This window comes from Lepeophtheirus salmonis, chromosome 4 (genome assembly GCF_016086655.4).
Source record: "Lepeophtheirus salmonis chromosome 4, UVic_Lsal_1.4, whole genome shotgun sequence".
In the NCBI taxonomy this organism is placed as follows: domain Eukaryota; kingdom Metazoa; phylum Arthropoda; class Copepoda; order Siphonostomatoida; family Caligidae; genus Lepeophtheirus; species Lepeophtheirus salmonis.
In genome coordinates this window covers 7479199-7504689 of record NC_052134.2, presented here as the reverse complement: position 1 = coordinate 7504689, position 25491 = coordinate 7479199, and the positions used below count along the sequence as shown (strand labels likewise).

Here is a 25491-nt window from a genome sequence, read left to right as displayed (position 1 = left end):
TCATCCGTCGCCTATGGAAAAGATGAACGTGCAGTTAGCTGATTCCATTTTTTCATGAATCAACCATTGGATCTCTTAAATTTTACAGACACAGTTGAGTTTCTTGAATTTGTACGGCCCATGTGGAACATCTTCAATGTAAAGACACCAACAGTTGGGCTGAGGAAAAATGTCAATATTATAAAACCCATCACAAAAGAAAATCGTGCTGGTTTGTCCTTCCTCTAAGAGTTTGCCGACTTACTCACTGTTTGGGAAGATAGTGGTGAAAGAGGACTCACGGAAGAAACTTTTTTTGGCAACCATACTTGTTTGGCTGCAGCAGATCTTGCTGAGTACTTGCTGGATAGTGAGAATAAGGACTTCGACTATATATTGCTTGCCATGTTCCAGACTGACAGTACAGAGGGATGATTCAGCTGGTATAGACAACTAAGAGGAGCTAATTATTATGTTAGTGTTAGACAGATATTGGAGGCAGAAAAGAAAATCAGGGTAAAGTGTCTCGTAAAATTCAATTGTATGACTCTCTTTGAGATTAAGGACGTGATGGCTGATGTAGACGAGAATAAAGTTGAAATACTTCCCATTGATTGGGAGCCTTAAGACCTAGAGGAAATGAGCAGGATTGGAGAAAGTAATGCATTGTATTTTGTTGCTGGATACATCGCATTCTCTTCTCTCTCAATAAGAAAACGAAGTGTTCATCATGCAAATCTCTTTTGGTTGGCAATGACTCTCCATTTAACACTGGCATAATATTGATGGCTGAATCCGAAGAGAAACAAGTTAACTTGGCTAAGTTGATAAAACTTATGAGTCGAGGAGGGCTCTCAACTCCAACCGATATCCTATTTCTTACTTGTCTTTACGCTCATTCTATATGTAACTTCATAACCAACGTTCATAAAAGAATGGATTCACTTCTTAACACCTCGAATCCAAGAGCTACTTTTGTAATTACACTTCGGGGGAAATGCTGGATAGTTCTGATTCAGCTATTGAAGCTATGAATGCCATTGCTTACGGACAAGGTCACAAATGGAGTAGTTTGCACGGCAAGATTTCACTAATTATCTTCAATATGATGGACCTAAAATATAGATAAAGTTAAACACTTCTTAATTGTTATTGCTTATTATTAAGTTGTTATCGTTTTCAGTATAAATAAATGAATAATGTTATAGAAAAAAGCGACATCTTGTAGGAAAATATGAAAAACAAAGAACAAACTATTTCCTCAACGCAACAGTTGCGTTTTGCTACTTGGTTCAAAGCTTTAGTGTATGATTGGTATTCACCCCTTCCTACGATTGAAGATTTTCAAAGGAAGGAAAATAATTAATGATAGGTAGAAAGTATTTAATAAATTTTAGACTTCAAAATTAAGGTATTTTGTCTCTTTGAAAGAGGTTACGATGAAACTTCCACAACTTTAATGATCTAATTAGTTACTAGGCCATTTTAACTGTTGTAACAACCAGTCTTAGGACGGACACATTTAATTAGGATCGGACTTATAGAATTGCAGTCTTTTTAGATTGATCCAACGCTAGGGATATCTTGTGGTGATCTTGGAAATCTATTCAATAATCAGATTTATCTGATATTTCAAAAGTTTTTAGCTATCAAAATTTACAAATATAACAAATTTTTTGACTATTAAGCCATGACTTATGAGAAATCTATTAAGGAAGATTTTTTTCATTTTTCCAGACAAAACAAATGATAGTGTTATATAATCACATAATAACAAGATATTATGCAATACAATTTTGAATAGAATAGAGAAATTTTTTCCCCAAAAATCCTGTTATTATGCTCTTTTTTCCGTAAAAATAACATATTTTATCAAAAAGCCTTTTCATTGAAAAAAAAAAAAAAAATAAGTTTGATGAAATCAAATAAAACATTACTCTATTTATTTAAAACAGGAATAATAATTTCCCCAGTGGTGAAATTTACATAATCATATTATAACATGAACCATAGTTCCAGGGGCGTCCGAAGGAGGATGACCTATTAAGGAATTTTAGATTCTTACAAGAAGATTTAATATTTGAAATTTGATGAAATTTTTGAATTTTTTTTCCAAAAATTTATGGGCTATGAATAACTATGGGTTTTTGAAATTTTTCTCCAAAAAAGTTAATATTTGAAATTAAAAAAAAAAAATTATATTTGAAATTTAATTTTAGAAATTTTTTTTCTGGAAAGTTTCATTTTTTGTGAACAGCTGTGGATTTTGAAATTTTTTTCCATAAAAAATAATTTTTGTGAATAGCCATGGATTTTTGAAATTTTTCTCCGATAAATTTAATATTTAAAATTCTTTTTCAAAAAATTTTACATTTGAAATTTAATTTTAGAATTTTTGTTCAAAAAATTTAATTTTTGTGAATAGCTGTGGATTTTTGACATTGTTTTTCTTAAAAATTTAATTTTTCATGTTTTTTTTTCATTTCAAAAAATTCCAAAAACCATTCCCCTCCCTCAAAATATAATCCTGTGGACGCCTTTGAGTTCCCAAATATAGTTAAATATAAGGAATGTCCTAATTTTAGCTTTCCGTAAGTCTTTTTACATGACCATAGATATAAGGAATTTTTCTGTAGGGAACTAAATCCCAAAGAATTACATCAAATCAATTCTTAATAATTAATATAGTATTCTTCGCCATTCTTTAAATGCCATATCGATAAGTATATATTGATTTATTTTTCTATAATATATATTATGAATTTATTAGCTATACGTATATAGAGTAATCCTTTTTAAGCTATCATGAAACCTTTTGCCATTTAGGACGTAGGTAATTCTCATAATCACCTTTAAAATAAACTACTTAAACTCAAGAAGCAACAACCCTTCTAAAGAAATAATTACGTTACTAGATAGTTAAAAATAAATCCACGAGTTCCAATCATTTTCTTAAAATAAAATAAATACAAATATACAATTGTTAGAAAGCCCTTGTTCAATTAGATTTCGATCAATGCATTATTTGGTGGGTTATTACAAAAACAATCTTGAACAAAAATCAAGAAATAAAGAGAGTATTCAATTGTTTTAACATCTAATAGTGAGGATTCAAAAATTTTAAAACACGTTTTCACTTCTATATATTTTTATTTTCGCAAAAGTTGATAATTCAACAATTTTCTAAATCTTTTATTCCATATATACCCCTCCATTCTGAATGATGGCTTCAATACGGGGACGAACAGAAGCACAGCTGGCCTTAAAGAAGTCCTAGGACAAGTTGGTCTATTCCTCCGTGAACATGGTCTTCAGGGTATCAACATTCGGGTGAGAAGTCTTATTCTCCATGGAGCACCAAATAGCGAAGACCAGGGGATTCACATTGAGTGAGGACGAAGGCAAGAATTCTGCCGGCCAGAAGGCAGCCACGTTCTCCTTGCAGAAATGATGCACCTTCTTGGACGGGTTTGTCTTAATTCAACAAATAGTTACATACTGAGGAACATACTCTTCAACCGTAGTAAGACATGGTACCTGAGGACCTTGTAGTATACCTCCGTCTTGACTTTCTCGTTTGCCTTGCTGCCGTCAGACGCCACGATACCGAGGACTTGAGCTCTTGAGCGATCATTTCTCCTGTTCAAAACAGCGTCCACTGTGAAGATCTTCTTGTCGGAGATTGACTTGTGCGAGATCAGACAATTTCTACCGTTTTCATTGGTGCTCGGCCATTTTTGATCCCACAAAAACAAAAACAAAAAAATCAAATTGTAGCTTTTTGACAGTTCTTTCGAATGCCACTAAGTTCAAAAGTGTCAGACTTTTAGAATAGAGGCTAGACGGCCTCAAAGAGGATTCTCATTTTTGAGTCCTCCCCCCGTAGAATATTTTCATATGACGTCATCATTGTCGATGACGGTCCTTTTGGGTACCTAAACAATCAAGTTTATAAAAACTAGTCAACTATTGGATGTCAAAATGGAAACAACAAATAAAAGGACTTAAGACTTTAGTCAAGTCCTTACCTTTCTTGTATCATGCAATCTTTCCTCCAAAAAGAAACAGGAAAATGGTCAGAAATCCTCTGGTAGTTAGAATAATTAAATCAATCATACCAACTGCTATTTATTTCATAAGTACTCCCAGCTGACTATTATTGGCATATTAGTTTCCACAATTTTTTAAATGAATGATATATATACATATATACCAATTTCATAATAAAATTACAATCCTACACAGTATTTTATTCGATACAGTATTATGATATTAATTGATATTATTGTATTTTAAACGTACTAATAAATTTGTATTTCAATGATAACATTTCTTCATAGAAATAATATTCCTGTCCTTTTGGAAATGGAGCATAAATGATAAGTTCGTTTATTTATAAAAAATAATTTGTTATGAAATTGCCATGACGTATCAAATGAGACAAGGGTTGACAGTTGACAACAGAATACCTTGGGTATTTTTTGTGTTGGCGAGGTAACGCTATGTTCTGTCTATCAAATTTTTATTCTTCTATTACTAGCTTGACTATATATATGACCCTAAAATATAATAAAAATATGTTATTACATCGTTTTACAGTCTTAATTCTGTGTCGTATACCGAGTGGTCCATTAAATTTGAACACATTTTAGTAATTTATCTGTTCTTCTACCCCATTTGTAGAGGGTGCCATAGAGGTTTCTAGTATTATTTGCAGTGGTGTAAATAATGTGTTTTTAGCAGGCCCTTTTTTTGGAATTGGTAATCTGAAAAAATTTCTTTTCTTTCCTTTAGCAGTTGTCATTATTATTTAATTCCTGAGTAGTGAATATCCTTTCCTAAATAGATTAAATTATATTCAAAACCTGATTGAACATTTGTGAGTGCTCATAAAAGACGGAGAGTAGCCTTGAGGATTTGTTGCAGAGTTTTATAATGATAAGTATTCATTATTGCCAATGCCATTCTTTATTTCTTCCTTCCTCTCCTCCATAGCCACAGCTGATCTAATTAAAAGTCATGACAGCTAAGCTGCCTTCTTCAAAAACATTCTTCAAATTGTCAGGGGTAACATGTTGATTTTTGGTTTCTTTTTTTTTTAACATACTCAAATACAGATGATTTTCATAACTAAGGATTTGTGTTTATTTTCGGTTTCATTTATTTTTACATAGAAACAGCACATTTTTTATGCATCTCTGTACATAATGTATACATTTTCACCAGATATATCTAGTAACCAGGATACTATTTTTTATATGTATTACGACTTACGAGTTCCACAGATATTTCGGTTTGCGAGTTGCAAGGAGTAATACCACTTGCTCACAGTTTGTGTAACGACGCTTCAGATGCGAGAATAATTTAACTCCTTGCTACTTGACATATTGATAAAAATTGTAATTACTCTCGGATCCTAAGACATTTATTTAATAGTTGCAAAATCAGTCCCTTTTGAATGAAAAACAGTATTTTTCTGTCACGAATGTGACCTGTAATCCCAAGTATTGTTCTACACGCATATCAAAGGATTATAACTTATCATGTAAAACGTAGCCTCTAAAAATACGTCACATGGTACTAATTTAATTATGTAATCATCTGTTACTACTAGAAAAATAACATAAGGGTACTCATATTATTGCGAAATTCTTTGCCTTTAAGGTCAATACATACCATAAAGAATTTCATTTCATTTTCTTTCAGCTCCCTTTTGTTGACTTATATATCAAAATCATTTGCATCCTCCTTCAAGAAATCCCCTCCCCCCCCAAAAAAAGACATACTTTCAAGTATTAGCAATTTATTTTGCTATAGAAAGGTATTTCGTATACAAAATCAATGCCAGAATGTGTAGTGTATCTACTTGATCGTAAAAAGCCAGGTATATTTCTATGTTAGCAGAGGTAGCTGTTAATCCAGATCATGTATCTTACCTCAGGTAACACTCAAATAACTATTAGTTATTCTTAGTAGTATTATGCAACAAACGACTCTCCTATTTTTGTACGGAATTACACATCTCCCTCAGGCATGACAAAGACACATACACAAAAACTCTGCTTCATTAAAGCCTGGATTATCTCACTCGTAATACCTTAAGTGGGGTTGAAATCCCAAATTTTTTTATTTATTGAGCAAATAATGTACCCTAAAACAACTTTTAATTTCTTTTATCTGATGAAATATTATTTGAATTATAACCAAAAACCTTTTAATCACAACGCAAGAAGTAAATAGCGAGGCTTGTGACAAAGCAATGACTCTAAGGCCTTTTTTTTTTTTTTTTCTAAAAAAGTGTATTTATTGTTATATTAAAGTCATTTTTGACATACAAAAAATAACTTTTCATAAAGTTTGATAATAATAATTATATAATATATAAGCAAATTTTAGTGAATGAATTTAGTTAGTGAGTGAGAGAAAAGAGAAGCGAGTTTAAGATGATGGCGAAGGAAACGAACAAGGTTCCAGCACCAGAATTTCCAGCTTCAGCCTCAGCCTCGACCTCAGCAGAGGCATCTCCGCCAGCTTGAACCATGGCGATGAGGGCAACCAAAACAAGGGCGTACAAAAAGGATTTCATCATCATTGAATTTTCAAGAAGTTATCTGAAATGAAAAGAAGGTTTTTAGTACATTAAATATTATCGCAGCTTGGGGTCATTTGAAATATTATGTTACATGAAAATACGTTAAGGGTCTTATTTCCTTCTCAGATAGTAAAAATTATTATTTTTGAAAATATCTGTCGAGCCATGGTTGAAAGGGGCCATTTTTTTAAAAATGGCATATGTTGGAAGAATATTCCAAGTGAAAAAGAGAGAGGGTATGGGCCGCCGGACACTTTTTCGTGTTAATAAAAAAGAGACATATTTGTCCCAGCCATGAAAAGAAAAGTCCTTGAAATCCTTGTACGTATAAGATAATTATCTCAGATGCACATGATACAATACAATATTTATAAAACAGGTAATAATTCAAGGATTTCACTTAGAAAGAAGGAAAATATTATTCTACGTTTATGTTCCATCAAGTTGGAAGAAGCCATTCCTTCACGACTATAAAATATCAACCTCAAACATGGCGAACAAATCATTATAAAAAGATCTTGTAGTAATTACCTGAATGATACACGAAGTCTGAGCAGTAGTTTATAAGTGAAGCTTTGTCTTAGCACTAAATCCAACTGACTATAAAGGTTTATGTGATCCAGGTCTATACGTACTCAAATATTATTATATGGGAAGAAGACGAAAAAAGAAAAAAAAGAAGAAGCGTAGATCCACGATCGGGAAGAGAGATGCAATAATAAGAAAAGGAGGTGGTAGCTAGCGGACAAGCCGAGGTACATACTTTTTTTTATTTTTATAAAGTTTTGTACGTATGCCCTACCGCTAGCTAGACGTCCACAATATGGAGGGAAGAAGAGAAGGGGAAGATAAGCGGGTAAGGAGCGCTGTCATTACTACTTTTAGTGTTGAGCATAATATTTTATAAATGATACATTTTATAAATCCTCTAAGTCTATAGGGACTACTATTTGATCTACAAGAATAGCCATTTGAGCTATCCAATCAAAACCTGACATGATCTCAAATTTTAAATACTCGGAGGAAGTCAAATTTCTGACAAAAATTCAAATGACTTCGTGACATCCTTTTCTTCTTAAACAAACTTTGCTGGGATTAATGTTTTCAGTCATAGTTACCATTTAAAATTATACTAAGTTTTGCTATTATACAAGCACAGCTTATTTGCAGAAAAGTCTTGCTGGACGTTGAACAGTACCTATAGTCAGGGACTGTTTGATGTACATGAATGACGACTAGAACGTCCTCTATCCAGTCAAAACCTGACATAAACCTTTGAGATCCTGTCAGGTTTTGACTGGATAGAGGGCACTCTTGTTGCTATTCTTGTACATCAAACAGTCATTATGTATGTAGAATGTTTCAAAGTGACGTCATCATTGCATATATTGGTCGTTTTGGAACCTGAAGAACCAATTTTTATAGGAATAAAAACCCTTATTTTATTTAGATGAAGGAAAAGGGTGAATTACTACCAACGTCTCTTTGGATGATTTAATGATAACTTAACCCTTAACCAGGAGCATTCATAGGAAATGGGATGGAGAGGCTGTAACCCACCTCCAAATTAAGGAATTTTTTCCTTTTACAAGAACTATTTTTGTCGGAAATTATGCACCAGAGCAAAAGTTTATTTGTTTTGTGAATAGCTGTGAACTTTTAAAATTTAATTTTTTTTTAAATTCCAAAAATCAAGCCCCCAAAAAAATAAAAATATATATATATTTATATAATCCTACGGATGCACCTGTTAACTGTGTATCAAAAATACCTCTCTCTAAAGCAGTGATTCCTAACTGGGACCCTGTGGAGCACAACGGCCCTGTAGTTAATCGTTTAAGGCTCTGTGTGTTGTTATCAAGGTCATCAAAAAATGTCTTTTCTATAAAAATGTTATTCAAAATCCCTAAAAAGTTTTTATTTTCTTCACTAAAGGTTATAAAAAAGTTGTCAAAAAAGATCCGAGATCTAAATATTTGACTTAGAAATACGTTTAGCAGCTTTGCAGTAATCAAAAGTGTAGGAATTTGTCATTTGCAAATTTAAAATAAGTTTATATTTCAATAGACTTTTAACATGTGCCAATTGTCCTTCATAAAACCTGATAATTCATGAATTGATTAAAAAAAGAAATCCCTGACAGGATATAAAAAGACCTGCTTCAGCTATAATATCTAAATAGATCTTAATATGTATCTATTCAGAGAGTGGGTTACAGGGCCTAAAAACCCCTCCTATAAATTAAGAAATTTTTACTTTTTCCTTGAAAATTAAATATTTGAAATATAATTTAATTTAATTAGTTTCCCAAAAATTTAATTTTCTGTAAATAACTATGGATTTTTAAATTTTTTCCAAAATATTCAGCAATTGAAATTTTTTGAAAATATTTATGGATTTTTGAAATTTTTTTTCTTATAAAATTAATTTTGGAAATTTAATTTTTCAAATTTTTATTCCCAAAAATTAAGTTTTGCAATTTTTTTCAAAAAATTAAGGATCTGTGAATAGCTATGGATTTTGAAATTTTTTTCTAAAACATTTATATTTTATTTTAATATATGAACATTTCTTTATGAAATTTTTGTCTAAAAAGTATTATTTTTAGTGAATAGCTATAGATTTTTGAATTTTGTTCCCAAATAATTTAATATTTAAAATTTTTTTCAAAAAAATTAATAATTTGTAAATAGCTGATTTTTTTCAGGAAATTTAATTTCAAAAACAAACGCCTCCCCCAAAAAAAAAAAAAAAAAAGTAACTTTGCGAACACCCTGGTTTAATGCGCTTTGTGACGTCACTGAAAATACTTTATCTACTAATTTTTTATAAATTATGTATTAGTTGTGTACATTTTGCGATTTTGTAACTTATATAAGCAAATTATTTTAAATGATGGATTTAGAGTACATGGAATTATACTAATGCAATCATTGAATATTCCAATTATTAATGGCGTCATTTTTTGGATATTTTAGTATAAAGTACTAAAAAAACATTATCTTGCACATTATATAGTTCAAATGCCCACAGTTATATTACTCATAAATAATACAAAAGACTGTAATTTCACTGTCAAGTTCAGTCTCGCTCCATTTCAGTTCTACATATCAGTCCCAAAATTGATAAAGTTTGGACCTTGATGACGTCACGGAACTTTATTTCTTCTTCTTTTATCCTGGTTTAAGAGTACGGACAGTCTAAATTTCTTACCATATTTATTTGGTCGAGTGGGATCTTAGGGCCGGTCCTTAAGACTGCACTCGACCGAATAAATAAGGTCTGACTGAACTTTAATATGTCAAAATGAAGTGATCGTATCAATATATAGTTGCTGATTGGAAGGATACATTTTAAAACGAAGAAATTTGTTTAAATATGTTTCAAAATTAAAAAGAACTCACAACTTGTGTACAACATATTCTATGTCTTAAAAAAGGAATAATTTCGTAAGAGAGTCCTTCAAATGATGTCCCTAGGTGTGTTCTATAATAGAATTTACGACGCAACGCTTTAATAAGTGGAAACGAGGCTTAACGGAAACATAAAAACAATTTATGTATTATAATAATTCCTTTTGATAAAGGATTTGTAATGCCCTGAAAAGCTGGGGATAAAAAACAATTAAGAGTCTATCCAATAGTAATAATATAATTTTCTTTCAGGGATAATGAAATCATCTCTCTCTCTCTTCGAGAATGGATTTCACACATCCAAAGTGTCTGTTGACATATTTTGTGAGTTATACGGGAGAGAAGGAGATGGAATATCATGTTACACACACACACATACCTCAAGGCAAATCCCTCACACGTCTCAAAATATGATTCATTTCACAAAGTGTTGATTTGTTCCAAGCATACAAGTACTAGTGATGTGTCGATCTTTATTTATTCGGTTAATTCAGTCTTAGGGCCGCTTCTAAGGAATCTCGGTTCGTGGGATCGCTCAAGGGAATTGTCTTACATATCTCGATTGTTTATTTAGCCAAATAATATACAGTATTCGACAGAGAAACGTGGATCGTTAATTTTTCTCATTAATATAGGAAGGTTTAGTGATTGTTTTTGACATTCTGGTTTAGCTATTCTTTGTGCATAAACAAGCTATAATAAACATTTTGCATAATGTGGATATTCGGGGTTAAATCATACTAATATAAAAGGTTGAGTGAACAATACACTATAACTACCACCACAATTGTTTTGACAACAAACAACAGTCATCATGGAACAAGCAAGGAGAGACATCATCCTCCAATTGGCTCGCGCGGGACACAATCCCTCTGCTATCTACAAGCTTCTGAACCACCCCAAGACCACGGTGTACCGGATCTACAATTCCTGGGAGGTTGAGGGGAAGGTCTGCCGCAAGGCCCACAAAATGAAAAGTGACCGAATCCGCACTCCCCGCTTCCTTGAAGGCCTCTGGAAGTCCATCAAGGCTTCGCCGGGGACTTCCTTGTCCAGGTTGGCCAAGAACCGTGGAGTGAGCAAGCAGCTGGTCTCCAAGGCTGGGAATGAGTACCTCGGGTACAAATAACACATCCTCACGGCATCCATGAAGGCTACCAGGTTCACCAACGGTAAGCGTCTCCTCAATGACCTGAAAAGCCATGGAGGAAAAATCATCTTCTTCTCCGACGAGAAGAACTGGACTGTCGACAGAAGCTACAACGTCCAGAATGACAGGTGGCTTGCAAAGGAGAGATAAGAGGTCCCTGCGGTCTTCACTACAAAGTTCCCGGGCTCCATTACGAGGGAGTGGAATGCTGTCGATTCCGCGGAAGTCATCAGGGCATGCAAATCCTTTAGGGGCGGGATGGAGAAGATGGTGGCTGCTGAGGGCGGACATGTTGAATAAATTTATTGTTTAATATCATGTCTAACTTTTTTATATTAACAAATACACTCCAAATTCCATTTTTATCAAGCAGGTTGAATTTTAAGATAGTTCCAATTTATCGTGGACACCCTGTATATATTTATTAGTTTGCTCATTCTTTATTACACATTATTTTTTTTAGTTGAAAAAGTATCAACCAGTAGCGATCTATCGATGTATATTAGAACTGGAACTACTAGTCCCGAAATGTACTTGCAAGCAGGGAGTAGGGGGAGCATGTAATTGTGACGTCATAAGGGAGATCTGGAGAAGGCAGGGCCGTGACTAGGATTTTTCTTTTTTGACAATTTTGACAGAGTTATTTATTAATTAATTAATCTTTTTTATAAAATGTTTTTTGTCTCGGTTAAAATTGTTTGCCCAAATATAATATCCTTCAAAAAAAAAAAAAAAAAAAAAAAAAAAGGACAGGGGCAATGGGTACTTTGCTCCTATGGTTCCGGGCCACTGACCGGAACCCGTACGGAAAATGTTTTACTATGACAACACACGTGTACACTATTTATTTATTGTTGCTCTACACCTATGGATTCAGGTAAAACTGGCTCAGTTCATATTAAAAGAGATTAACCATGGAATAGGTACATATCGGATCTCATGACATAAGACTTAATGATATTTTTATGTTTTGATTTTCCCTCTCTATGTAGATTGAACCTTCATAGATTTTTATAATAGAATGTCATCATTATATGATTAATAATTTATAACCAGAGTATATCATAATTACATACCAAGCAGCATATATATCTACTTTCACTGTGTGTAAATATTATGTGGAAGTTATATGTTCACACACATCAGGGGTTCCTAACCTTTTCATCACCGGTGAGTGCCTAAGTTGTTTTTTGGGGAAGGAGGAGAAACTAATTTTGCTCAAAAAATTTGGGGTTACATTCTTCATGGCTTTTATAACTTTGCCGAGGCCTGGATGAGAATCACTGACATACGTAATAGCGTGACTGGGAATTTTGATAAAACCTTTTCGTATATGGTAAAAACTCTTACATACTTTTTGATTACGTTTGGGATTTGTTGATTGAGGTATTGGGGCTAGAACTCACTCTTTAGCTTAGACTAACGCAAGGACAATGTTTGAGGTTGTATTCTATATCTTGGTGCTTGGATACAGTGTAGATTGTGGCTCTAATCTTATCAGAAATGTTCTTTCTAAGGAATCATGCGGGATTGGAGTATGAAAAACTCAATTTATTTTTCAGACTACTTAGCTTATTTTGATGAAATCAACAATTTAGTGTACTGTGTATAGACATTTAACAATCAGTTCTTCCAGTTTGTATTTAACACTTTTAAAAAAATTGATTAGAAATATCCTAAAATGTAGTGACTAATAAACGGAAGATACTTCAGCAACTCTCTGTATACCATATAATACTCAGAACAAGCTTAGACCTCAATATCTTGAAACCCCTGAGATCTATATTTATGAAAGTGTACTTATACTGACAAAACTACACAAGAAATAAGAATACAAACACCGTACAGCCATTATTGTATGCCCCGGTGCACGCCCGAGGATATGATTGAGTTCACAAAGCTGACCAAATCAACTGCCTATGACGTTGCCAAGGCTTTCAAGGAGTCTAATGGATCAAGAACACCTATTAAGGAAGACTCATGGTCGTTTTGGGATCTAATAACTAAAAATAATAAATTAATGGAATATATGATTAAAAGGAATGTAGCCTCCTAGCTCGCAGGATCTGAACCCCTTGGAATACTATGCATATTGACGATAGGGAGTGGAATAAACGTGCACATAACCCTGTTGACTCTTTGCAGGTTTCCATTCTTGTGGGAGTGGCCAGATTAGAAGCTGTAAAATGAAAGGCCAGTATCTCTGTGGAGGGTTGATTTGGTTTAGATTATCGACGAATGGAAAATGGGGCCAAAAGTGAACTTCGGCTTATATATAGAGCTGAAAATTTTCTAATGAAAAAACTAAGTTTAGCAAAAAAAAAAAAAAACGGTTGTAGGGCTTTCTTCTTTTTGTTTATTAACAAGGGTCTTAATTCAGGTATACGATATATCTTGCTCCTGGCTTCTCCTTCTGATTTTTCCCCCTTAGTACTAAGATATCAGCTCTACTTAAACATAGGTGTCTTTGAGGACATTGTCTTTCTCTGAATCGAATGAAATTATCAAGATAAAGGGCTTGTTTGACAAATACATTAGTTGTCATAACAAGGATTACTACGTACACTAAATGAATCATAGAAATTGTTCGAAATATGTATATTTAAAAGAGGGGAAATTAGTATAATTTTCATATAATTAAAAAGTCGACATTAGATTTTTAATAAATATAAATAACTACAAAGACTGGGAAAACAACATTCATAGAAAATATTTTAATAAGTAACATCATGTTGACAGATTTTTAATATACTATTTATAACTCGTATGTGTAGCATTCAATTCAAATATGTTTCTTTGATTAGTAGTATAATCCTTCTTATCAACATTTTTCTGCACATTACTTTGCGAAACATGATCTTCTGTAACGGAATTTCTTTTGAATACAGAGATCATTTTCCAAGGGGGGATGTTTGCTTTGGTACAAAGACAATAACCTAATCTGCATACTTCTTTGATATTATATTTACAAAGTCTTACTTCTTCATTTGCTGAGACGATTTTCGAACACATGTATGTGCTCAAAAGTCCTGGACTCTGCAAAAGAAAAACACGTTTTTTTCGTTCAAATTTGGCTTTTTAAAAATTATTTTATACTTTTATTTTTATATTTGCTTAATGAAGAGGAGTCCTCATAGCACTTTTCAAGTCATTGCTTGGTTTGAAGAGTATTTTTTCCCATCAAGAAGCAATGTAAAATTTTTACTTAAAATTGTTTTTGATGCATTGCTTTAGAAACAACATAGGAAGCGTCACACTTAGGACAATAACTCACAAACTAAGATTACAAATAGATTGTCATGAAAGACAGCCGTTTTTTGAAAGCTTGTATCTACTGAACATGAGGTGAATTAAAAAATAAAAATAAATAGCGCCATCCATGTGTGAAGCCCAGGATTTTCCAGCCCATGTGTTATATATATCATTTCTGATGATGCAAAGAGCCCAGGCACGTCTATTACATATTTAAAGGAATTCAGCACAACAGTTTTCGTAGTATATTTGAAGGATAAGTATAATCGACTGTCCGAAATTTGTGTATGGTCTCTATCTATTTCTTACTCCTTGACATTCGATGTAATAATACATCCTCCATTTTGTATAACCAAAATTAAAATCCAAAGTTTAATATATTTTTAAAGTGAACCAGCTCTTCAAAATAATCTATCACCTTCTCAATTCATAGTGTATTCAAAGGAGCAAGCATGTATGTATATTGTGTAAGTATGTTAAATAATTATATTTTTCGGAATTTGAAGGCGATAATTAACCCATATTGATGTAGCTTTTTTTCTTAATTTCAGGAATGTCAAAATTTTCGATATTTGCTCGATAGAGCCATTTGAATTTTTGATAGAAATTCGCTCTTTCTCTTCATTAAGTAATAGAAAAGAATTAAGTATATGTATATAGAGTGTTTTCACGTGACATCTTCATTGTTGATCCGAGTCATTTTGGGCTCCTAAAGAACCAAGTTGTATATTAATGAAAAGCCCTTTTTTCATTAACCCACAAATTACCAATTACCAAGACTATCAAGGGCGTCTGCAAGGGGTAGGCTGGAGGGGCTGTAGACTCCCTCCCCCCAAATTAAGGAATTTTTGCTTTTTACTAGATTTTTTTTGGTCAGGATGAATTTTTTTTACGTGAAAATAGGGATAAAATTTTTTAAACATTTATTTTCTTTAAAAAAGGTCATTCAAACAAATTATGCAGCAGAACAAAAAAATAATATTGGAAATTTTTTATGAAAAGCTGTAGATTTTTGAATTTTTTTGCAAAAAATTGAACTTTTGAAAAAAAAAAAAATAAACATTTGAAAATCAAAATATTAATATTTGAAATAATTTTTCCAAAAAATATATTTTTTCTAATTCTTTTCCTAAAGAATAATTTTCATTGAATAGATATTGATTTTTGAATTTATTTTTTCAAAAATGTAATTTTTTGTGAAAAACTGTGGATTTCGAAATTTTTTTCGAAAAAATTTGATATTGGAATTTTTTTTCCAAAAAAATTAATACCAAAAACAAGGCCCTCCCCCTAAAATATAATCATGCAGAAGCCCTTGCTATCACTTGCCAAATTTTAAGATAGTATGTCAAAGTGTTTTCACTGTTATTTGAAAGGTCCCCGCTTAATGCGATTTTTGGGACCAGTAAAAATCCGTGTTGCATGGATACTTTTTTAGTACTAAAACACGTAAAATGGGAGAAATTATTTTTCCAAATCTACTTTTTACTATTTGCCCTCTGTTTTTTTGCATGGTTAGAATAATAAAAATATATTGTTCTTTGATGAGTCCGCAGATGGCGGCGATGACCTTGTTGAGGTGGTTCCCGAAGGCTATAAAAACAGGACGTTATGGGCAAGATGTAGGATCATAATCACCGGGAGTGCCAGGGTAACTGGTTTCTCCAATCATTAGTAGTATTTATCGAATAGTGAGTCATCCATTTTCAATCTAACAAAACCGAATTATGACACCGGAATGTAAAAATAAGGGAGAAGGATGTTTGGTTCGTCTATCCTATCAGTTATCACCTATCCCATCTTTTTATTAACTAATTATTAAATTAGAACAGAATTCTTGATCAATGAGTACCATTCTCAAGTATGAAGTTTTTCCATCGATGACAATTAAAACAGTTAAATAAAGGAGATAGACATAGTGGAAAAATGATAAAGAAGAAAAACAAAAAAACAAGAAAATCTTCTCAAGGTAAAATACATATTTTGCCAATGTGTTTGATAGTTTTGGTTATATTATTATATTTCATAATTGTCTATATTACTCATAGCTGGGACAAAGTGTCCTGTATAATGATATTACATCATTACAGTATTAACTTAAAACAGAAATATAAATGATTCAAAGTTGAATCATGAGTGACATTGATGTGAATAGAACTATCATCATGTGACTGATACTACTATTGATAAAGTACATGAAGCTACTACAATGGTAATTCACCATGGATTCAAAAGGGGAAGAATAAAAAGGAGTTGATCAAGATTTTATCTAAAAAAAAACAATTTTAAATAAATTGCATAATGTGTTTTTTTGTGTGTAATAAATAGAAGTGTATAAAATATGTCCTAGAAAGCAGGAGTGGAGGAGAGTTATTAATTTTCCAAAGATGTTATGATTATTATTTAATTCTTGAGGACGGAAAGTCTTAGTGTAAAGAGTAGAGGAAGGGAATATGGAGGTGACGAGGTGATTCTAAAGACTGTTCCATTGCCTTCAGCTGTTAACTTTGTTACGCTCAGCAGAAAGGATTTCCCCCGAACGCCGATACATTAGTAACTAGGGCATGCACTCATAAAAGACCAAGAGTAATAATGAGGGTTTGTTCCTTGGGAGTTATAAGTGATGACCAACCTACTTTTCTACCAAACGTTCGACAAAATATCAGGAGTACCACATTTATTTTCGGTGTCTTCTATTTTAATTAAACGACAACAATTAGGAGGCATTGTTTTTTTGCATGAATGTATCGTACATATATTAAAAAAGCCATTACCTAATATGCAATGTCTAAAATGTTTCTGTTCGACTCGCAGTAGAATTGAGAATAGACATAAATGTAATTCTTCCTTATATCTTTGTTACTGGAGACAGATTGAAATTGGTGTTTATTTTCTTCCTCCAACAACTGCTTGCAGGTAAAATATCATAACATCACAACAGCGTTTATTTTTAGATCATTTTATCTTTACATACTCGTTATGCTGGATATGATGATCACGTATAACTTTAAAGTATTATTCTTTTATTCTTAAAGAGAGAACAATAAGTATAAAATAATTACAAGGGCGTGAAAGACAAAAAGGAAATCCAGAGGATTTGTTGTGAGTCTGGGCAACCGCAGGTAATGATCTGGAGGGGCGATAGCTCCCAAAATTAAGGAATTTTTGTTTTTTACTAGAATTTTTCTTCGTCATTCGGAAAAATTATACAGCAGAGGCAAAAATTTAAAATTTGCAAACATAAAACAAAAAAAATTACTTTTTTTTTAATAACTGTGGATTTTGGATTTTTTTTTCAAAATATGTAATCTTTAAAAATTTTTTTCTGAATTTTTTTTCCAAAAAAATTAATTTTTTCCCGAAAATTTTATTTTTTGCGTATAACTATGATTTTTTGGAAAAATAATAGGAGAAAAAAAAAAAATCAAATCCCCAAGTCCTCCCTCTCCAGGATGTCAGGAAGTGGAGGGCATAATTTCAAGATGGATACGAAGTTCTTGTTATGTTTGGAGAAGAATTTAAAAAAGATCCCACTAAGTCGATGAATTGCCTTGAAAACGACTTATCTCTGGCTCCTAGGACCATCATGAGGGCTATAAAGCACAACTTAGTATTATTTTCTTTCACAAGGACCTCACACCACCTTCTGACAAAGGGCATGAAAGCCAGGAGAGGGGCAAAAAAATCCTCAGATGGATCAAAGCAAATAGGTCACTTGTGAAAATTTTCTCCGGACAAGAAGATTTTCACAGTTGATCAATTCCACAACCACCGGAACAACCACTGGCTTGTGGAAACAAGGTCGCAGGGGTTTACCAAACCAAAGTTCCGGCCCAAACAATGGTCGTCAGTGTTGTGGCCTCTGATAGAAAGAAGATGCCTTCGTTCTTTTTCAAGGCTGGACAGAAAATCTGACAAAAGACCTACTATAAGGTACTTCGGTACACCATTTTCCCATGGCTGATGACCAACTATCCAGAGGGTAATTACGTGTGGACTCAGGACGGCGCCCCCTATCACACTCCAGCCAAGAGCCAAAAGTTATGCAAAGATAATATAGCTCGATTCAGTTCCAAAGAGATATGCCCCCTTCCTCACAAGATTTAAACCCACTGGACTTTTCTAAATGAGGCACATTGGAGAAGGAAACCAACAAGACTTCAAACCCAAATGTGAACACTCACTGAATTCCTCCATAGTGGCTACATGGGACAACTTGTCAGAAGGAGTTTGTCATCAACTCCTGCATGGCCTTCAGGCGACGTGTTAAGTAATTGATTATGAATGTGGCTATATAGAGTGAAAAAGTTTTGCAAAAACCTTCCTTACATTTTTTGTTAACATTCTTTTTTTACCTATTATTGAAAATATAAAATGATTGATGTATTTCGAAATCCATCCCTCGAGTACACTTATTTGCTGCCCTACCCTGTATATAATCCTGAAGACGTCCCTGGTTGTGATGTAATGAATTATAGTTTTTAAAGAATTGTATTTCCCTCCTTACACAGTTGTTTGTGGGGGATCTAATTAAACGTCATGATAGTAAGCTTCTCACAGCCTAAACATTCTTCAAATTGTCAGAGTTACAGTGTTGATTTTTCGTTCCTTTTATTTTTATATAACGGCAGATCATCTTTTAGGCATCCCTGGAAATGAACCATTCCTGTACTATGGGAAAAGTTTTTTTTTCCATGAATGTGTACATATATTCAAAAAGCCATTAGCTAATACACAATGTCTAAAATAATAATATTAACAATAATAGGGAAAAACAAATAACCAAAAGTTAGTCTCTTTTTTTTTTTTTTTTGCAGTTAAATGTATTTTTTGCAATAGATATTCTACATATAAATATATATATATTGTTTTTAAACAAAAAATAAAGTAATGAAATAAAAAAGACTGGGAAAGAGGGGCCCCACAATTAAAGTTATTTTGCAATTTATACTGTATATTATAAAGAAACATTTCATTTCCCAGGTGAATCCTTTTTTGCAAATTTTATAAGTATGTTTATAAACACGTACATGTCTCGTTATATAAAAGAAAGGAGCTCTAATGATTTACTTGCAGTTCTATTACGAATCAAGGTTCTGCATCCAAGGGTCTTTAACCTCTACCTATACAAGATGGTTCTACAACTTGGAGTTATATATTTTAATTTGTAAAAAGTTTTAAACCTTGACACTAATACCTAATATATTTTCATTAATATTTTGGATGGTTCTAGGTAATTTTTGCCTCTAGGAAATTTTGCCGCATGACATATTCGCCGCCTTTTTATATTAGCGATTTGATCTTTACACTTTTTTTTTACTTTTCGATCAGATGACGGATAAAGGCGTTACCTTCATTATATAACGCATCTTTTCCTACAAAAATAATTAGAAAAAAGGCCAGAAATAATGTTGCAGTTAGGCAAATAAGTCAATCATACCAACTACTATTTATCTCCGATGTAATCCCAAACTATTATTTATATACATTTTTTAAAATGTATATATATTTCATAATATAGTAAAATCCTACATCGTATTTTATTCGAAACTGAAAGCCTATATATACATTTGTATTTGTATATGATAGCCAAAATTTCATCATATAAATAATAAGATGGGCAATATACGTTTATATTACGACAAATGATTAACTAGAAATTGTATTCAAACATCAAAATTATGAAATACCCGCGAGGTATCTAGTGAGATGAGTAAATTGACAACAAAGTACAAAGGGCAACACCATCGTATATACCTAGGAGAAAATGAAAAATGAAAATAATATCAGTATGATTGACTTATTCATGATTTATCAACCATTGTTTTGTGAATTTTATAGTCAGCGAGTTTATTCTTTGATTTTGAATTCTATACATTCTGTCGATCCATCATTTTTTGGGATTTCAAATATGATTTTGATATAAAATTATAACTATGACAAATATTATTACCTTATAATTGTGAATAGTTAATATGAGTTGACCAACATGAATTTCTCATCAGAGATGATGTTTTAACTACAAAATTATTTTCAATCCATTAAGAAGATCGGATAACTTAAATCAATCAATATTCTATTGTTGAATCATAATACATCTGATTTATTTATACCCTGTTCTTACATACGTAACATATAATACATATAATTATGTAAATCAAGGCTGAAAACAAGGGGAGTTAATTATTATAAGCCATCTATTATTTATTTATATCTATATTGCTCCATTAAATTTACCTTTTTTTTATGATAATACTCTAATTATTTATTAATAAGGTGTACAAATGTTGCAGAGTTTCTTTTCTGGTTCGGTCTTAACTGTTCTATATGGATTATACGATATTTTCCTCCAGACCTTGATCTAAGACCGTAGACCGAAATGCAATTGTTTTCAAATTGTGGACTTTGCAACGCACAAAAGAAACAAACGTAATGTAAATAGCTCAAAAATTTTCCCTCCTCTTAGAGAATATGGGATCCGAATTTTAGACCAGGGAAAATCGTCTCTAGTAGCACTGTTCATAATGATAAAAGCAGAGATGGATTTGAAAGTTAGCCTTGGAAATGGTAGGGATTTTACATTCTTTAAGGACTGACAAGTGGGACTGGATTGGATTGGACTGGACGGGATTGCAGTCGTAAATAAGGAGGTTCCCTTATGTGAATGTTTTTTTCCCTACAGGATGGTCCACACCTCCAACGAGTCACAAAACTTTTGTAGACAAAGCAGGAAATTTTTAGACTTTTGGCCCAATAACTTATGGTTGTCATACTCTCCAGGTACAAACCCCTTGTTTTAGGCCTTTTGGGAATATATTGAAGCCAATGTTTCCCGCATTCATCACCCCCATATTGATTTTTTTTGCAAAATTAGTAAAAAAAACATTTTTCTTCAATTTTCTTCCCAAATTTTGATTTGACAATTTTTTGAGTAAAATAAAAGATGGACTTCTCATCTAGACACATTTTTACATACATATATGTTGGTTTACTCGTCTGTATTTTAACACTTAACATCCTACATTAATAAGATAAGAATAATACGAGCCAGTTATCATTTATTTGGGGCTTTGCTCAATTATGTCGTATATGTTACAACGTTTGATGAAGGGATTTTTGTTTACAAATATTGATTGAAAGGAAATATACATAACATGTGATTAGATAAATAATTTATATTGCATTAACGGATAATTTGACCATAACTAAAGGACTTAAAATCAAAACCCTATTTCATCAATTAAATTTGATACATATTAAATATTATTAAAGTATTGAATAAATTATACACTAAGTTATTCAAAAAGAAATTAAATATTGTTTAAAAAATTTATAGGCTACTTAAATGTATGTTAATCTGAAGTTCTACCATGATGATCAACAATCCTATGTTTATGATGAATAGTTGTATTTAAAATGATCCTGTATATGAAATTGCACATATTATGCAAAATATACTCATGTTATCATTCTAATTAAACATATCACGAACATGTTATGTATACTATACTTTTACTTAGTTATAGAATCTAATCTATTATATAAATTAAACAGTCCTTGTCATTGGTACAACTACAATCCCTGTATTTCTTTATTTAATTAAATTCCATTCTTAAAAAACAAAACAAAAAAACAACCGGAAGGATGAAGGATAAAATCAATCAATCAAATAAACCATTCTGACCTTTATCAAATTACAAATTAATACATTCAAACTGGAATTTCTAAGCTTCCCTTCGGAATACTTAATGAACACCCTTTATATTGTCCATACTAGTCCAATATAAGTAAATAAAAGCAATTAGACGACAACAAAAGAGGTAAATACATATTAGATATATCACGTGCATAAATTATGTATTGACTCATGTCAACCTGAATATATATTATAGACCACTTGTATTCGATGACTCTTCCCATCCAAGATTGCATGCCCCGCTTAAATAATTACAAGGGATATTAAAACTTAATGAATAACGTTGATTAATGTACTTGGAGACTGGGGTCGTCATCATTGATTTAATTTTTCTTAACACGCTCTTAATCTATGTATATGTTGTGTACAAGTTGCGGCTAAAAAATGAGTTGAATAATCAGAGGTGTCTGTATGAAAGTTGGCTGGAGGGGTTGTACCCCCTCCTCCAAATTGAGAAATTTTGACTTTTTACTAGAATATTTAATAACTGATTTTTTTTTTTAAAATGTTATTCAAAATTTAATTATTTTTTCCATATTAAATATTCTATACATAATTGATATATGGTGCAATTTTTAACTATTTAATAAAAATTACTAAATATAAGTATTCTGTGGCACATCATAAAGTTCCAGTGCCTCAGGTTATGTAACTCATACAACCATAATAACCCTTTAATTATAGCTGATCAAAATAAAATGATAGGTTCTATGAATAGTATATTTTTAGAACGAGCAATGATGTAGCTAAATAATGCATTTTAAGACGAAGAAATTAAAACTTGTACAATTAGCTTATACCACTTGCTACTTGTACACCACATGTGCACAGAGTGGGGACCGAAGCTTCCAACTCAGCATATCTAAGTTACGACAAACCTTATTTTTATTGAATCAATAAAAAACAACTTAAAACCAATTTGTGATGTGTTTTTATACTATATTTAGCGACATTTTTGTATTTAATATGTCCTCTCACAAATGCAATCACTGTCTAGACACGCCGGCGAATAGATTGATAGCTCTTGGCGATGAATGCCGTGTCCATGGCGTACCACAATAGCAGCTCGCAGCGTTTGGAAAAGAGGTGCGGTATACATTCTTCTTCAATATGCTCTAAACTGAAAAGCCCAGGGAGTTGAAGTCAGGGATAGAGAAGGGTCAAGTGGAAACAGGCATGAGGGCAGACATATTGTTGCTGCAGACGTCCATTACAGCCCTATACAGCTCAGAAGAACGAAAACGTCTGCAACAAAAATATGGCTGACTTATGGCCTGTAGCCTCCCACATTTTTACACTTAGATGTTTATTCTTGTTTCAGCTGTTGTTTGGCTGCTTAATTAAACTTATATAACAATTATATATTTTATACAGGATAATTTTATAGCTCAGAAAATCGGGGTTTAAGTTATCGGTAGTCATATACATTTATGATGCAATGCCACAGGAGTTTAGTATTGTACCGTTGGATGATCCGTAGTACTCCAGTACCACTCAAGTACCTGTATATCGAACAACAATAATAAAGAGTCATTCGAAGTTTGAATTGTTAATTAATAAACCACAAGTTCAACACTGGTTTTCATTTTTTTTCTATTACGTAATGTGTTTATGTTATTTTCCTTATTATATAACCATCAAAAATAGTGAAGAAAACACTACTCAAAGGACGTAACTTTATTTCCATAGAAATCTACGCCCCATGAAATGACCCCCTTACAAATGCATAACATCAAATGGGAATATAATCGAATGTTATGGTGGGTTTGTCATAATATGTTTGTACTTACCAGGTCCTCTTATTTCTACTATAAGGGGATTTTTAGTGTTGATATTTGGTGAGACACCGATTTGTTTTTCTATTCTGTCTTTTGTTATTTTTTCTTAACCTTATCGCTAGCAATATTTTGGCCCATTCCACTTTCTTAAACCGGACACCAGAATTGAAATCATAGATACAAAATTTAAAAGGCTGCACCAATGCTTCCAATAAATATGAAATTAATATCATGCATAAAATTTATTTTTCTTTTCTAAAAACTACCAGTTTTTTAATTATTTCAGTTTTATAAAACTTTAAACGTTCCCGAAGAAAATCAAAATCTATTTAGACAATGAAACCACTCTTTTCAACTACTATGTGGATATTTAACGAGTGGTCCATTAAAATCTGGGCAAGATATAATTGATTAATTAACAATATAATTTCAACAAAATTAATATAAAAAATGAATATGTGTCTGAACTCTCTTAATCATTAATGTAGCCGCTCTTAGCCTCAATAATGGCTTTCAGGAAGCACCAGAAGGCCTGGCACCCGCTGCAGATGTAGTTCTTTTTAATGGCATCCTAGTGCTGGCTTTTAAAGCCACAGTAGGTTTTCCCCTAAACATGCACACAAAAAATGTAGTTGGCGGTGCTGCCATCCTGGCTGGAGGAGGCCAAAAGTGTAAAAAAAGTGTTCAAAAGAAATCAAAAGACTCATTCAAGAGAGTTTTGCAACGGAGGAGATGGGTTTCTTTCCTTGGTGGTGCAAAAGCGGCCTCTCCATCCTCACAAGGCTCTTTACGCCCACCTTTTTGATAGCTGTCTGAAAAGTATGGTGTGAATCCCCAAGATCTCTAGCATGGACCCTCATTGACTTGAGAGGATTGGTCTGGGCTGTTTTCTTTAAATCATCTGGATCATGTTTGGTCTTTTTAACAGAGCCCTTCTTCCTCTTCAACATTTTGGACTTACTGACGGTACATACCCTGGTCCTGGGGATTTATGCTTCAATATATCCAAATATGAATTAATTTCAATCACTTAACCTTCATTAGTTATTGAATTAGTAAGTGTTCAGATTTCAATGTACCACCTGGTACATGAAGTAATTTGAGTTGAGGAGAGCGTTGTCCAAAATACCAATTCTGATGTAGGTATGTCTCATAAACTAAGATATGCAATAAAAATTGCTATGAGTAGGTAATAAGAATGCTTATTGCGTTTCTTAGTCTAACCTTAATAAAGAAGAATAGAAAAGGTACAAAATTATATGATCAATAGTAAATTATATAACTCTTTCAAAATTTTCGACTACAACAATACACCGAGCAGTTTAATGAGTAGTTAGTTCTGCCATGGATATACCAAACTTTTTCTATCCTGATAGTTTGAGACTCAAGGTTATACACAATGAAAAAATCGTACTAAAACAAAACCTCTACTAAAAAGTTAATTGCTGTATCAAGACTATACATATAATATGATTTAAGTATATATTTTGAGTTCTGTAGATCATGTATCCGAACATTGATAAACGCCAATACGGCGTTACCTTACTGATATGAAAGTATTCTGTAGTCAGCTGTAGATTGCTTGAATTCCGTTACATTGTAAAACGTTTCCAACGATTGTCTTAATAATG

The 25491-nt window shown here is 32.4% G+C and overlaps 2 long non-coding RNA genes across 2 annotated transcripts; one reads left to right on the top strand and one right to left on the bottom strand.

The window, feature by feature from the left end:
• Positions 1 to 6252: 6252 nt before the first annotated feature.
• Positions 6253 to 7783, bottom strand: LOC121116512 (uncharacterized). Its single transcript, XR_005863886.2, has 2 exons — positions 7103 to 7783; positions 6253 to 6590 (listed from the first exon to the last, which is right to left on the bottom strand). It is a non-coding gene; the product is annotated as an uncharacterized lncRNA (long non-coding RNA).
• LOC139905114 (uncharacterized) lies at positions 7291 to 11499 on the top strand. Its single transcript, XR_011779599.1, has 2 exons — positions 7291 to 7427; positions 10237 to 11499. It is a non-coding gene; the product is annotated as an uncharacterized lncRNA (long non-coding RNA).
• The last annotated feature ends 13992 nt before the right edge of the window (positions 11500 to 25491 follow it).